Source organism: Lepisosteus platostomus, chromosome 15, assembly GCF_059453375.1.
Source record: "Lepisosteus platostomus isolate fLepPlt1 chromosome 15, fLepPlt1.hap1, whole genome shotgun sequence".
In the NCBI taxonomy this organism is placed as follows: Eukaryota; Metazoa; Chordata; class Actinopteri; order Semionotiformes; family Lepisosteidae; genus Lepisosteus; species Lepisosteus platostomus.
The window spans coordinates 4,728,066-4,744,107 of record NC_142625.1 but is presented as its reverse complement, the minus strand read 5'-3'; the positions used below and the strand labels follow the sequence as shown (position 1 = coordinate 4,744,107).

General features: G+C 48.9%; 2 long non-coding RNA genes and 2 other non-coding genes across 4 annotated transcripts in view; 3 read left to right on the top strand and 1 right to left on the bottom strand.

The window, feature by feature from the left end:
• Positions 1-16,042, top strand: part of LOC148647726 (uncharacterized) — a 188,666-nt gene that overhangs the window by 82,452 nt on the left and 90,172 nt on the right. The gene's annotated exons all lie outside the window — the stretch shown is intronic.
• Positions 1-16,042, bottom strand: part of LOC148647728 (uncharacterized) — a 492,485-nt gene that overhangs the window by 425,513 nt on the left and 50,930 nt on the right. The gene's annotated exons all lie outside the window — the stretch shown is intronic.
• Positions 1,092-1,280, top strand: LOC148647731 (U2 spliceosomal RNA). Its single transcript, XR_015927131.1, has one exon. It is a non-coding gene; the product is annotated as a U2 spliceosomal RNA (small nuclear RNA).
• Positions 6,151-6,335, top strand: LOC148647730 (U2 spliceosomal RNA). The gene has a single exon (XR_015927180.1). It is a non-coding gene; the product is annotated as a U2 spliceosomal RNA (small nuclear RNA).

The window sequence follows — 16,042 nt, the reverse complement described above, 5'->3', positions numbered from 1 at the left end:
GTCTGGCAGCGAGTCCAGCCCAGAGGGCTACGGCACCACCTAATGGACTTGAACTGCCTATCCGCCTGGGGTCATCTGGCAGTCCGAGAGGTCTTGTTCAAACACAAACTAACAAAGCAGCAGGAGTGTCTAAGAGCTGGGTGTCAGGCAGTGGAGTCGATCAGCCATGTGTTTTGGGACTGTAATTTTCCACAGCTAACCTGGAGCAAATGTGAAACCTTGTTTGCTAGTTTATCCCCTACTTTTCGTGTGCTTCCGGCGGTTGTATTGTATGGGATGAAGGTAGGAGGCAGGGCAAACACCAAGAGTTTTGTGTTGTGGCTGTTAATCAGTTTAATTAAATTTGAATTCTGGAATGTAAGGAATTTGTTGGTTAAAAGAGGAACGGTTTGTACTGTAGATGGGTTACATAAACAACTTTTACGGAATTTAAAAGGGTTGGTAGAGAGATATAAGAAGGTGGGGTTTCCATGCCGTGAAGGAAAAGTGGAAATCTATAGTGGACATTTGGGATTGGAGGTTAATTCCTTTGTAGTTCTTTGTGTTTCCACGACATGTAAATAGAGACCTGTTGTGAGATTTTGGGGGTGGGTACTTAATTTGCATAGGGGGGCATATGATAAATAGGGCCTGTGTTGTAAAATGTGTTATGTGTTTTTTAAATATGTTGCTTATTTTATGTTTGCATATTTGAATTTGATTGCTGGATTGTTTTGAGTGAGGGGAGAAGTTGTGATGGGGCGGGTTGTGTTTGTATAATGTGTGGGATTATGTTAATAAGGTGAGAAATTGTTGATTTAGCTGTGTAGTACTTTTGTTTTTGTGTTTGTTAGTTTGTGTATTCGAAGTTTTGGTGTTTTTGCATTTTGTAATAATAAAAAAAAAATGAAAATACATTTTGCGTTCTTGATATTAGTACCCTTTATCTTTCTGTAAATAGTTATTTGATTTGTGACTTTGCTGTTTATGACCTGAGTTGCATTTTTTTGTATTAGTTACCCTTTCTTTCTGTAAATAGTTCCTGAATTTGTGAATTTGCCGTGTCTGACCTGAGTTGCTTTTTTGATATTAGTTATTCTTTCTTTCTGTAAATAGTTGATTTGTTACTTTGTAATAAAAAAAAAAAATCTGTTCTTATCAGTTTAATATCTGATACGTCCCCCATCGGGGGACCACATATTAAATGGATTTTTGGAACAGGGAGCTGGATCAGGAGCTTGCTCTGTCCTCTCCACTCATCGGCCTGGTATTGCAGCGCCTCCGGGAACGGTGCACTACCTTCTCTCAGCGGTGAAAAGAGACGTAGGAAGCAAGCGAGGTGGACTGGAGCTCCTTCTTCTCCGGTCTCGTCTCTCATCCGTCTGTGTGTCTCCGTGTCTCTCTCTCCGTCTCCGTTCCCGTCCTCCCTCTGCGCACTTTCCCGCGTCTCGCCTTTCTCGGCAAGCAGGCCGGCCCCCTTTTCGGCTCCCGTGCGTTTTCCCACCAAAAAACGTAGTCTATACACCTTTTTCTTTTCTTTTGGGGAAGCAGGCAGGTAGGTGTGTGTCCTTGTGTCCCTCCCAATTGGGAGAGCTGCCCCTTGCCTCTGCCCGTAGGTGCTGATGGTCCACTCTCACTTGCAGCTCGCTCGGCATGGCTACTGCTAAGGAGGCCGGCCTGCTGGCGCCCCCTGTGGCTGCGGTTGTTGACGGGCCGTTGACAGAAGATCAAAGAGCAGGGCCCCTGACCGGGACTGGCAGGAAGGCAGGCAGGAGAGAGGGGGAGCGAGCGGAGCCCGGCTGTCCGGCAGCCGCATGTGTACCGGGCTCCAGAGGCGTCGGCCTGCACTGCTGTGTGGCAGCCGGACGCCCGCGCACCAGCCCAAGGCCGGCGTCGGGCATCACTTCTCGGCCTTTTGGCTGCGATCAACAGGGGGAGTATTGCCAGAAGGACTGGTCGTGGACCCAAATTTTTCCTTTGGAGTGCTGCTGCATCTTTGACTGTTTGGATTGCCTGGACTACCATCAGAAGTTTCTACGCTTGCTGAGATTGGAGCGGACCCTCCGTGAGGCCGGCTTGGAGGCTTCCTCCAGGATGGCGGAGGGTTTCGGCACCTTCGAACGGCCTGGGGAGGCTCCCAGGGTGAAATGGACGCTGAGGTTCCGTTGGATGCAAGAGGGAGAGCCTCCATCTAGACGTGAGTTTGAGGATAGAATTTTGTTTGGGATTTTGGGCCTTGAGTCAAATGAGGTGAAGTGTTTGCAAGGGAACAGGCAGCTGAAGTATGCAGATGTTACATTTTCTGATGAAGAGATTTACAAGTTTGTAACAGCTAGATATACTGATAAGAAAAGTGAGCCTTTTTTGAAAGATTGAGGTGCTGGGTTGTTACAACGATAACCTTCGAGTGGTGATTGTGCACATGTACAACCCATTCATTGAAGATGATGATGTGACAGCTTTCCTCTACCGACATGTTTCAGTGTTGGGGCAGCCTGAGAAAATTATGGACAGTCGCAACGTTTGAGCCGGGAAGCAAAATATAAAGTCTTGCTTCGGTCTGATGCACGTGGGGCAGGAGGGTTTCATCATCCTCCGGCATCTTTCTCTTTGGGTGCTAGTAGGGGTTATTTGTTTTACTACAATCAGCCCCAGTTTTGTAGAAAGTGTCGTAAATTTGGACACCAAGCAAATGCATGCAAGGAGAACGTGTGTACTGTGTGTGACAAGAGTGGGCACATGGTGAGGGAGTGTCGTCAGAAAGTTTGCAGTTTATGTGGTGTGGAAGGTCATTTGTTTAAAGACTGTGCATGGAGAAACATACAAAGAGCGAGAAACAATGATAGAGGTATGCTAAGAGTGGATGGTGAGGGGGAGGAGGTTCCTGAAGAAATGGAAGAGGTCTCTGGTGTGGAAACGGGTGTGGTTTCAGTACGTGCGGAAGTACAGGGGGCCGAACTTCCGCAGGAAGAAGGCGACTCGGGAGCAGAGGAGGAAAAGAAGGTGAGAGAGGGTCCGCTGGCAGAGAACCAGGACGAGGAGATGGAGGTACAGCAGCTGGGAGGCATGGAGCTTGGGGCGGAAGGGTCGGAGAACCCCACCGCGGAGGAAACTACAGTCACTGTCAGGAAGATGGACAAAACTTATTTGAAGTCTTTGTCTATCGCTCCGGATATTATTGATACTACGTCTGGTAGTGTGCGGTGCGCGGAGGGGCTCTTTTCAGATCTAGCGCCCTGGTGCACAACAAACAAGAAGGTGTTTTTTAGGTGGAGATTTCAATGAAGATATCCTGTTATGAACTACTGGGGCAATTGAAATTAATCGATTATTACGGGATTTTGATGTGTGACGGACAGCTTTAAAGGCATTTTCACAAAATTTCCAGTAACGTGGCGGAATACCAGGGGTGTGGGAAAAAGGCTAGATTACGTCTTTGTGCCCTCTGACATTCCCATCAGGAGAGCTGCAGTAATTCCTGCTTGGTTTTCAGATCATGTGACCATTCGGGTAGAGATTGGTACTTTGGATTTTTGCTTTGGAAATGGTGTGTGGAAACTGAATACGGCGGTATTGAAAGAACATGATTATATTCAGTTAATAAGAGATCAGCTTCAGCTGTCGTTAGCCTAGAAGAGTAGTCGGGTTGCTCTGATTGAGTGGTGGGAAGGTTTGAAGCGTCGGCTTAAAAAGGTTTCTCAACAGTATTGTACATTGCGTGCACGCAGAAAGAATGTGGAAGTGAATATGTTGCAGAATTAGCTTCAAGAGATCTACGAGAAGGGGCACAAGGGCTTACCCTTTGACTCCCAGAGGGCGCAAGAACTAAAGGTACAGCTGAAAGGAATCCATGTCAGCGGAGCACGTGATTTCTTGTTCAGTTTGGGAAACCTTTTCACAGAACAATCTGAAGAAGTAACAGGTCAATTTTTTAGGTCTGTTAGGGCGAAACAGGTGAAGAGGAATTTTGAAGGTATCAGAGTCGGGGTGGATACAGTAGTTAGGTCGCCAACAGCAATGGTGGAGGCTGTCTCACGGTATTACGAAACCTGTTTTTAAGAGGAGTTTACTGAGACAAAGCATATGGAGGAGATTATTGGTCGTGTGACAGGAAGAGTGGGAGAGCAGGGAATGGATGGTCTGGATGATGGCATCGGATTGTTGGAGGTAGAAGAGGCCATGCATAGTTTGAAGAAGGTTCTGGGTATCGACGGGCTGCCCGTTGAATTTTACTGGTCTTTTTGGGATCTGCTTGGGCCTACTATGGTAGAGGTGTTCGATGAGGTCTTAAACGGTCGGGGGATGTTCGAAACTATGAGACAGGGGGTTTTGGCCCTATTGTATAAAAAGGAAGACCCTTTAGATTTGGGTAACTGGAGGCCAATTCAACTTTTATGTACAGACTATAAGATTCTTGCTAAAGTTTTGTGCAACAGATTAAAGCGTGTCTTGCCAATTTTGATCCATCCCAACCAGACGTGTGGGGTGATAGGGAGGTCCATGTTTTGGAACCTGAAATTAACTCGGGATTCCATAGCTTGGGCAGAAGACAGGAATTTGCCTTTGATGGTAATAAGTTTGGACCAAGAAAAAGCCTTTGATAAGGTTAACCTGAATTTTTTATGGGGATTATTGCTGAAGTTTCATTTTAGTTCTCGGTTTGTTGATTGGTTGAGATCTCTTTATGTTAATGTGGGTTTTAGAGTGTGTATTAATGGGCATTTGGGAGAGAAAGTTAAAATTGGGAGAGGGGTAAGGCAGGGGTGTCCGCTGTCTCGTTTGCTATACATCCTGTATGTGGAACCTTTATTATCCATGGTAAGATCTGATAGCAGGATAGAAGGTCTGGTGGTACCAGGGAGTGCAGGCTGCCAAGTCAAGTTAGCGGCCTATGCAGATGATATAATGCTATTGTTGAATTCTGAGGAGAGTTTGCTGTTCGCTATGGAGACTGTGGGCAATTTCAGTCAGGCGACGGGCTCTAAAATAAATCAAAACAAGAGTGTGGTCAATCTTTTTGGGAAATGGAGGAACAAGCCTTAGGTGATAGGACAAATGAGGGTAGAACCTGGATCGATAAAGATCCTTGGGGTTGAATTTGGACGTGGTAGACTGGGAGTTCAAAATTAGGAAACACATTTAAACTGTGTCAGCCATAAATTAGGATTATGGAGAAACAGATGCCTATCGTACATTGGGAAGGTTTTAGTTATTAAAATAGACATACTCCTAATGTTAGTTTCCCTGGTGAACGTTTTCCCAGTGCCCACAGGTTGTGGCAAAAAACTTACGAGTGTTCCAGTTCATTTGGAGTGGAAGGTACAAATATATCAAACGGGTTGATATGTACAAAGGGATCCATCAGGGTGGTTTAGACGTGCCAGACCTTCCATTAAAACTGAATGCTATATTTGTGGCTGGTGTATGCGAGGCGATTTACAAGGATGTGCAGCAAGAAACATCAACACTTTACAAGGCTGTGGTTTGCATGGTCAGCTAGGCCTTGGTACTATGAGCGGGCGGCAGGCTGGTTAACGAAATATTCCGGCGATAGGGTGGATGAGAGCTGTGTGCGACCGAGTGCTGTATGAAAGAGCGAGAGAATGGTGCGTGCAGAAGGAGTACCCCAGCACAACAATTCCAGAGTATCGGTGGAGGTTTTTACATGCCAGGGGACAATACACGATAGGATGAAAGACCTGAATTGGTTGCGCGGGTGGGGGAGACTTTCTGTGCGGGAGTTCCTATATAAGCATAAATTGACAAGATCCCCAGTGTTTGAGTCAATCGCTTTGGGGTGTTTTGGGGTTGCTGGGTGGCTCAATTTGTCTGGAGTACACATCGTGCCCTGTTTACTGACTTGTGGCCAGGGTTTCAGGTGGTTCTGTGGGGGGTGGAAATCCATGAAAGGTGATGTAAGGATTAATTTTCTATTGTGGTTTGTCGTTTGTTTAATTAAACTAGTAATATGGAATAATGAAAATCTTTTGGTGAAATTTAGGGGTGATGAGGTGATGGTGGGGTGCAGGGGATTAGTGGGAGAGTTCAATATGAACTTTGTGGGTTACAGAGATACGAGTGTAATAAGTGGGGCTAAAGAGCGGTGGAAGACCTTATAGAAGTTGGGGTGATGATGGTATGCGGATTGCTACATGAGTTGTGTATGATTTGTTAATTTTTGTACTTTAATAAAAAAAACAAAAAATGTTCTTATCAGTTTAATATCCGATACATCCCCCATCGGGGGACCACATATCAAACCGATTTTTGGAACAGGGAGCTGGATCAGGAGCTTGATGCGTCCTCTCCACATATCAGCCCGGTATTGCAGCGCCTCCGGGAACCGTGCACTACCTTCTCTCAGCGGTGAAAAGACAGACGTAGCCAGCCAGCCAGCAAGCAAGCGAGGTAGACTGGAGCTCCTTCTTCTCTGGTCTCATCTCTCGTCCATCTGTGTGTCTCTGTGTCTCTCTCCCCCCCTCCCCGTCTCCGTCACCGTCCTCCCTCTGCGCACTTTCCCGCGCCTCGACTTTCTCGTGAAGCAGGCCGGCCCCCTTTTCAGCTCCCGTGCGTTTTCCCTTGTGTGTGTGTGTGTCCGTCCTTGCAGGCGGGCCCCTTTCAACAGCCGGGCATTTTCCCTCAGAAAAAGTGTATATACTACGTTTTTTGTTCTTTTCGGCAGGCAGGCGTGTGTGTGTGCACGTGTCCCCGTCCCTCCCGAGAGAGAGAGCTGCCCCTTGCCTCTGCCCGCAGGTGCTGGCGGTCCACTTTCGCTTGCAGCTCGCTCGGCGCAGCTGCTTCAGGTGGGAGGGGCCTAAGCTAAGGAGGCTGAGCGGCTGAGAAAGGCTGAGGAAGAGGAGGGCGGAAAACCTTACTAGAAGGAACAACCCTTTCAGAAGAAGGCAACGAGAAGAGGAATCCCGGAGAAGACAGCAGCGCCCAAGAAGACCTGAGGTTCCACCGGAGCCGCTCTGGGTTGAGCTCAGGGGGTGAAGGTGGGGCTCCTGGATGGCGACGTCACCGACTCCGGGTGAGTTGCCTTCTTATTCGGCAGCCGGGCGGCCTCTGTCCCGTGAAGCTTTGTGTTGAAGAATGCTGAGGATCACATTGAGTGGATGAATTGAGGGCACTTCGAAAGGAAGATTTTGTTCCAGGCACTAAATGCTGAGTGGAAAAACAGCCTAGGAGTCCAAGATTTTCAGTCCAAGTATACTTTCAATGTGACGCTTACCTCCGATGCAGAATGTTCCAGGATATGGTATGAGGCTGAAAGGAAGAAAGATGAAGAACCACTGGTTAAGTTTTACATCGAACCCCTATTCGTCCGGGAATTATGTTCCATGATTGTCCACATGTTTAACCCCCACGTGCCGGAGCCCAATATTGCTACCTTTCTCCACAGATTTGTTGATGTCCAGGGGGGCAGCCAGAAGGTGGAGTATGAAGAAAGGATCTGGACCTTCAAGAGGAGGAGGTAGCTCGTGAGGTTGTGGCAAAGCCAAACGACACCTGGGGGTATGCTGCACCCCCCAGCCAACTTCACCATTGGACCCAACAGGGGTTACCTTATATATCCCGGACGTGTCAGAAGTGTGGGCTGGAGGGTCATCTTGCAGCGGAGTGTAGCACTGAGGTCTGCAGACGGTGCGGTCGCACTGGACATGTGGCTACAGGCTGCAGCTACCAACAGCTGTGCAACTTGTGTGGGGAGCCGGGACACTTGTATAGAGTATGCCCCCAACAAAACCCATAGTTTTGCGTCTGTGGTATCCAGGAAACCCGAGCAGCCTAGAGCATCGAAGGAACAACGAGGACCAGGTGAACAAGATGCTTACCGGGACGACAGACAGGGCACTCAGGTCCAAGAGGCTACAGCATCACTGCGGGGGTCAATCTTCAGGCCAGCTCCCGGGGCACAGGATCTGGCAGAGGTGGTGAAGACGGGACACCAGGACCTGTTGTCCAACCTCCCGCTGGAGGCGGCAGTATCCGGGGCTCCGGCAGAAGATTCCCTGGACAGTGACTGGATTCCTGTGGGAAAAAAAAGAAGAAGAAAAGGCACCTGGAGGTTTCGGATGAGGATGGTGCAGGGGGAGATGAGAAATGGTCCAGGGAAGCTTCCCGATCCTCTGAGGAGGAAAGAAACATACCTTCTGATGACGATTTAGAGCTATCGGAGGCGTATGGCGTACCCATGGAGGAAGAAGAGGAGTTCCAGACAAACAGGGAACCCGAGGGAGAAGAAGCCCTAGGAGAGAATGGAGAAACGGAGGAGAGGTCAGAAAGCGAAGAGTTAAACGAGGACACCGGAGAGTCATGTAATGAAGGAGAGGAGGAAGAAAAGGAGAAGGAAAAGTTTCCAATGGAGGAAGAAGCAGGCAGGGAAGAAGGTGGGGCTGTTGAAGGCCACGTTTCTGTTGCGCAACCCCAAGACCCAGCGGTCGGGGTGGTGGCGATTGGTGAGGACGGAAGACCCAAACATGACGAGTCAAGCAGTCCAGAAGGAAGTGGGTCCCTGCCACTCAGCGGGGTAACCCGCCCTGAAGAGGACTACTTCCTCGATGCAGTCTCCCCAATAACACCCCTGCACTTCCAGTTGTCGGTTGGGGAGAGCTTTTTGGGAAGCCCAGATCTGATAGGCCTTATTGAATGGCAGCTCGATCTGAGACACTAAAATTTTCAGGGTCACCTGGCATGCCCGGAGTAAGTAGAAACACTCTCCCCGTCTCCCATGGAGTGCACACTCTGCACCGTAAACGGGTGTGCGTGTGCTGAATGGTTTAACCAAGGATTTCAAGTTGCAGGACTGTTTTGGAGGAGGGGGGCTGGCATCCAAGACATACACTTGGAGCAATGGGCGGGACTCCTTCAGATGACTCGATTATGTAGTCACCACCCTAAAGGGGGTGACCCAGTCGAGGCAGGCGATTCCTGTTTGGTACTCAGACCATCTGGTGTTATCGGCTACCGTGTCTCTTGGCAGTTCCCGCTATAGATCACGCCATTAGAAACTTAATACCCAAATCCTATCCGAGGCCAAATATCGAGATCAGACAGAGAGCGTTCTGGAGCGTTTCCAAAGGAACAGGTGGAGTTTCCCGTCAGCCGTGCACTGGTGGGAGGCCTGTAAAAAGGCCAAAGCTCGGGACTCCATGAGCTATAGCCGACAGAAGAAGTCTAGGGGCAGAGAGGGCTGCAAAAATTTAAACACCGCCTCAAAGAGATCTGGGATGCACGGGCCAAGGACTTTCTGTTCAGACTGAAGGGCAAACTAATTGAGACTGATGAAAAACACTCATCCCGCTTCTTCTTCTCGGTTCACGCGCAACAGTCCAAGACCTGTTTCGAAGCGTTGCGCCGGGATGGTGACCTCAGAGGTACAAGAAATGGTGGAGTGCGCTTCCGATTTCTACAGGTCTCTGTTCGCGGAAACACCAGTGGACACGAGCCGGTGGAAGGCCTGGTTGACGGGCATTGAAGGAAGAGCTAAGTTTGCCCAAGGTCTGGACAGGGTTCTGACGGCCCAAGAACTGAAGGAGGCCATGGCCCGTTTACGAAGGGGAAATGCCCCCAGCATCGATGGTCTGCCCATAGACTTCTTTGTAGTATTTTGGGATCAGTTATGGCCCATGCTCACGGTTGTCTATGAGGAAATTTTGCAGGTCAGAGAATTAAGGATAACAATGAAGACCGGGGTGTTGTCCCTAATCCACAAGAAAGGTGACAAGACAGATCTGGAAAACTGGAGGCCGATCCAGTTGATCTGTACCGATTATAAGATCCTCGCCAGAGCACTGGGCATGAGGCTGAGGAAGGTTATGCCAGATCGGGTCTGTAGAGACCAAACGTCCAGTGCTGTCGGCCAAAGAATATCGTGGAACCACCACCTCCTCAGGGACACGATAGCCTGGGTAGAGGACCGAGGGCTGGAATTCATGCCGGTAAGCTTCGACCAAAGCAAGGCCTTCGACAGGGTCCACCACGCCTTCCTATGGGAAGTGCTGAGGAGCCTGGGAGTGAGTGAGGGGTTTGTGAGGTGGATTAAGATCCTGTATAATGGTGTTGTAACGAGGGTGCGCATGAATGGGAATCTGGGCCCTGGAGTGCCGGTTGGCCGCGGAGTGAGGCAGGGGTGTCTCCTGTCCCCCCTGCTGTACGTTCTGTACACCGAGCCCTTCTTACACAACATTCGCATAGATCCCCTCATTGAGGGAGTGACAGTCCCAGGCAGCAAGGGCGAACAGGTGAAGGTCGCAGCTTATGCTGACGACATCTCCCTGTTCTTGACGTCGGACAGAAGTCTGTACAGAGTATTACAGATCCTGGAAGATCTGGCCGCCAGTCACGGGGTCTTATTTAAATAGGACCAAGTGTGCGGTGAAATACATTGGGAACTGGAAGGACAGGAGAGATGTAGTCGCCGACCTCCCCCTAGAAGCCGGACCCTTGAAGATCCTGGGGATTAATTTCCACACGGGCGACTCGGCCACCGCTAACTGGGAAAACAAACTGTCGAAGGTGAATCAGAAATTAGGACTGTGGCAGGCTAGATCCCTTTCCTACATGGGAAAGGTCCTGGTCATTAAGGTAGACGGGTTACCCGTTACTTCATCTGGCAGGGGTATTTCCACTACCAGTTCGCCTTCGGCAGGATTTGGTGCGGGCCGTCTTCCGCTTCATCTGGGGTGGAAGATATGAATATGTTGCCCGTGTGGATATGTATAGGCCCATAGCAGAAAGGGCAGTTCCCAACCGCCAGCTAAGCTGGATGCCCTTTTCATGGTGGGGCTATGCAGAACATTGTGCAGTGCACCCAACCACCCCTGTGTAAACTTCACGAGGTTCTGGCTTGCGGCGTCAATTAAGACACCTGGTACCTTGGCCGAACACAATGCCTAAGGCCGAGAGACTGCCTGCACACTACGTGCACACAGCCAAATGGATCAGGAAACACCCAGAGGCCAGGGAGGGACAAATGCTACTTGACCATAGGACCCTACATAGGTTGGCGACGGAGAAAGGGAACTCAGCTGTGGTCGGGGTTACTGAGGAAGTGTGGAGAAAAATCCAGCCCGCAGGCCTCGACAATAGATTTAAAGATCTAAACTGGATGGTCGTCTAGAATCGCCTGCCAGTGAGGGAGATCCTACAAGACTGTTTTGTCCAGACAAGACTAGTGCCCCCGCTCCAACTGTACAGAAACAGAAACAGTCCCGCATGCCTTCTGGGGGTGCAGGTTTGCACAGGAGGTGTGGGGACGGTGTGAATGGTTGGTGGGCCCAGGTTTTAGACACCTTCAAACTAACCAGCAAGACGGTCATGAAGGGGGTGTCAAAGCCAAGAAAGGGGAACCACAATTTTTTACTTTTGTTATTGATCAGTTTGGTAAAGTTTCAAATCTGGGCATCTCGTAAAGAACTTGTTGAGCACGGGAGGGAGGTCACAGTAAATTCTATTGTTTGGAAAGTTGAATATGACATTACAAGACGGGTTAAATGGGATATCACAAGGTGGGGTTTTGCTGCAGCCAAGCGGTGGAAAGGTTTATTTTTGTTGGGGTGTTGATTTCTGTACTGTACATTTGGTTGTTCTGTTGATCTGTTGTACTTTTGTAATAAAAGAATTCAAGAGCGTTTGAACTATGTCCTTTCGTCCAGAGTCCTTGTGATAGAGAATGCAACGGTTCTACCCTTTTGGCACTCTGACCATGACCTGGTAATGGTTGGGGTCTCTGGGTCTGGTGTCAGTTTTGGAAGAGGTGTTTGGAGATTAAACAGAAGCTTTTTAGAAGACGCAGCTTATAGGGACTTGATAAGGGGAAAACTGAAAGGGGGGTCTAAAGAGCCAAGTAAGCAGTCTTCCATCCTAAAGTGGTGGGACTCTGTGAAAAGACAAATACAGTAGGTATCAAAGAGATACTGCATGGAAAAACAGAAGCAGGAAAAAAAGGAAGGTAGGCTACTGCAAGAGCACCTGAATCTTTTATACGAGAACTGTAACAGTGGGGTGTCTGTGGACCTAGAAGAGATTAGTAAGCAGAAAGAAAAGCTGAAACATTTCTATGAAACTAGGGCTCGCAGATACCTGTTTAAAACATATGGATAAGCTGCAGTTTGCTGAAACCTGCGCCACCTTCCAGTTTCACTATATGCAGAAAAGGAGATGCAGGAGAGTAGTTGAAGGGTTTCAGGACAGGTCTGGCAAAATAAATAAAGACAGGGATGGTTTATTGTTGACTGCATCTTAATTTTATCATGAACTTTTTTCTAGGGGCGAAATCAAAGAAACAGCCGGCGATCACGTTAAGGGTCCCTTCACAGTTAAGGAATTGACTGCGGTTATGAGGGAGATGAAAAGAGGCAAAGTGCCAGGCGTAGACGGCCTACCAGTGGAATTTTATGCCACCTTTTGGGATGAATTGAAGAATTTACTGCTTTTAATATTGAACAAGGCTTTTGAAAGAGGCCGCCTGGGAGCCTCTAAGAGGATGGGTATTTTAATACTTTTGCACAAAAAAGGGAAGACCGTAGACCTGGGGAATTGGAGACCTTTGACACTGTTGTGTACTGACTATAAGATGTTAGCGAAGGCTCTTAACAGACTGAAAAAAGTGCTACCCACGGTTATTGGTAAAGAACAGACATGTGGAGTTCAAGGGCAGAAGATCTGTTGGTCTTTGCAACTGACAAGGGACGTAATTGCCTGGGCTGGGCAGAGAAAGGTGCCCTTTATGTTAGTTAATCTAGATCTGGAAGAGGCCTTTGACAGGGTATCGCAATTTTTTTATGAAAAGTAATGGAGCGTATGGGGTTTGGTCCTCTTTTCGTCGGCTGGGTTCAGATCTTGTACAGAGAGGCGGGGAGTAAAATTTTAAATGGAGTAAATGGACATATTGGAGGTATGGTATGGCAGGACTCGGAGAGAGAGGACACCCCGTCTCACTTCCATTGCTTTTTGTCATCTACATAGAAGCCTATGCTCACCTTGTATGTACAGATCCAAAGGTGGAAGGTGTTTTGGTGCCTGGGAGTGGAGGGAAGAGGGCCAAAATAGCCCTGTATGCAGACGACATATCCTTGTTTATGGCTTCTGACGTGGACCTGCAGGGGGTGCTGGACCATATGGCAGTTTTCGGCAAGGGATCTGGAGCCAGACTTTATAAGGAAAAAAGTAAGATCAAGTATTTTGGCAGATGGAGAAATAGGACAGTGTCGACGGACTGCACGTTTGCAGTGACCCTTTGAAAATACTTGGAATCTATTATAAAGAAGAGGAGGCAGCAAATTATAATTGGCTTGGAAAGCTGGAAAAGGTGAGGACATGTCTGAGTCAATGGAAGAGCAAAGAATTGACTCACGTAGGGAAAGTCCTTATTATTAAAATCGAAGTTCTGTCATTAGGTTACTTGGCTGCAGTATATCCTATGCCATTAAGATTAAATAGATATCTAACGAGAGAGGTCTTTTGGTTCCTTTGGGAAAAGAAATATGAATATATTGGGCGCATGTACATGAACAGACCTATCGAGGAAGGAGGAAGAGGGGTACCGGCCTTGCCTATAAAGTTGAACTGTATCTTTGTATCTTCCAAGCAAGGTGGACTGGAGCTCCTTCTCTGGTCTGGTCTCTTGTCCACTTGTGTGTCTCTGTGTGTCTCTCTCTCTCCCCCCGTCTCCGTGCTCCCTCTGTGCACTTTCCCGCGTCTCGACTCTCTCGGCAAGCAGGCCGGCCCCCTTTTGACCTCCCGTGCATTTTCATCCTTTTTCCAGGCAGGCAGGCAGACGAGGCTGTGTGTGTCCGTCCTTGCAGGCCCCTTTTGACAGCTTGGCGTTTTTCCTCCAGAAAACTTAGTGTATACACCTTTCTTTCTCTTTTTTTCGGCAGGCAGGCAGGAGTGTGTCCCCGTCCCTCCCGAGAGAGAGAGAGAGCTGCCCCTTGCCTCTGCCCGCAAGTGCTGACGGTCCTGCGGTTGTCGGGCCGCTGACAGAAGATCAAAGAGCAGGGCCCCCGCCCGGGACTGGCAGGCAGACAGGCAGGCAGGCAAGAAAGAGGGGGAGCAGAGTCCAGCGGCAGGCTGCTGGCTGCAGGGCGGCCGGCAGCTGCGCGGGTCCCGGGCTCCAGAGGAGTCGGCCTGCGCCGCTGTGCGCCAGCGGAACGCCTGCGCGTCGGTCCGCCCCTTTAGGGGCATCGCTTCTCGGCCTTCGCGGAGAGGAGGAAGGAGAGAATCAGCAGCGGAGACTTTTTTCAACACACCAATCTGAAGGAGCGGCGGAGCCAGGAGGACTGAGGGATGGAGCCGGCTCCTGGAGATGACCCCATTAGGGCAGGAAGAAGACCTGCGGAAAGACCATTAGAGGGCACCAGCAATAGAGAAGGTCAGTTGAGTCACTCTATTCGTTTTGTACAAAAGGAAGAAGCTGGTGAGAGGGTGTTAAGAGATGGGGAGGTATTTGGTTATAAGATAGTCCTTGGTGTTTTTGGACTAGGCCCAGAGGAAGTATACTGCCTACAAGATTTTCTGGGGAAAAAGACCTACCTATCTTTGTCGAATAGAGCAGTATGTGTGGGAAATGGCTAAGGCTAACCAAGACAAGAAACGGCTGTGTGACTATGTAGTGAAGCCTCTGTTTGTAAGAGAGAACAGGTCTCTGACAGTACACATGTTCAATCCCTATGTGCCAGAGGAAGACATAGAAGTCTTTCTGAGAAGATTTGTGGACATTACTGCAAAAGGCACAAAAGTGATTGACAGGAACAAGTACTGGACAGGGAAAAGGAGGTATTTAGTCAGCTTGAGGACTATTAGCGCCCAGGAAGATGGATTTTTGCACCCTCCAGCAACGTTTTAAATAGGAGTCAATTGCAGATACCTTCATTATCCGGGACAACACCTGACGTGTATGAGATATGGGAAAGGACATTTTGCTGCAAACTTCAGGGAAGTTGTTTGCAAGCAGTGTGGAAAAGCAGGACACACAGGAGTGAGCTGCAAGACGGAACAGACCTACAACCTGTGTGGGGAAGAAGGTCATTTGTATAAGGACTGCCCTCTGAGCCATAATTTGGTAAGCAGGGAGGCGGCAGGGGGCGTGTCTGGGGTTGCTGGGTCTTCTTCCTCCCTCTCTCTTGCAGGTACAAAGGAGGGGGAGGAGGCAACTGGAGACCTAGAAGAAGCAGAGGAGGATACAGCCAGAGAAGCGGCAGACGGAGAGAGACGGAAATCAGCGGACGCCCAGGATCAAGAGAATAGAAGTCGCACCCAGGACCCAGAGGTAGACCTGGAAGAGAGTTCAACGACAGTTGAGGACACTGCAGTTTGGACTACCAAAAACTTGGAAGCCATGCAGGATATCATTAGAACTATCCAGCAAACCATAGGAGGAAAAGAAGGGGGAATGGAATGGACTGGAGGGACTGCCAAAAGAAAATTAGAGGGGGGAGAGAGTAGTGAGGAGTCTCAACCCCTGAGGTGGTAGCCGAGACGGCCCCTCAAACAAGTGTCGAGTCGGACAAACACGCAGGAGTGATTCGGGCCATAGTAAAAGACCTTGTGGGTTAAATTCTTTTCCTAGTTTGCACAAGATTAGCACAAGAGGGTGTGGTTTTTTAAATAGAGGACAGGAACTTAATTAGAATTACAAGCCGAGATCAGAAGACAGCTATGGCTGTACAGCAGGTCCTGGTTGACCTAATTAAGGACAGGGAAGCTCAAAAGACTGCCAGCGGAAATATGAGGATCTTCGCCGGAAGATGCAGCAGGCAGGAAGCCTCTGGAGGCTTGAACTTAAGACCACCAGCGCTTTCCTTAAACAAACCACCTGGTATAGGAAGGGGGTGAGATACCCTAAAGGCTTGGAGAAGATTAAGGACATCTTAAAACAGTTTAGTAGTGTCAGACCAATTTTCAATCATAGTGGAAGGGAAGTACTAGGGATGAGTCTTGAAAGGAAGAAAAGAAGATGTAATTAGATGTGGGTCTGATTTACAGGCCTACATCAAGGAGGGTGAGGGGAAAGCCCAGAAGGCCTGGACTTAACCCCTCTTTATGATTGATGAGTAACATC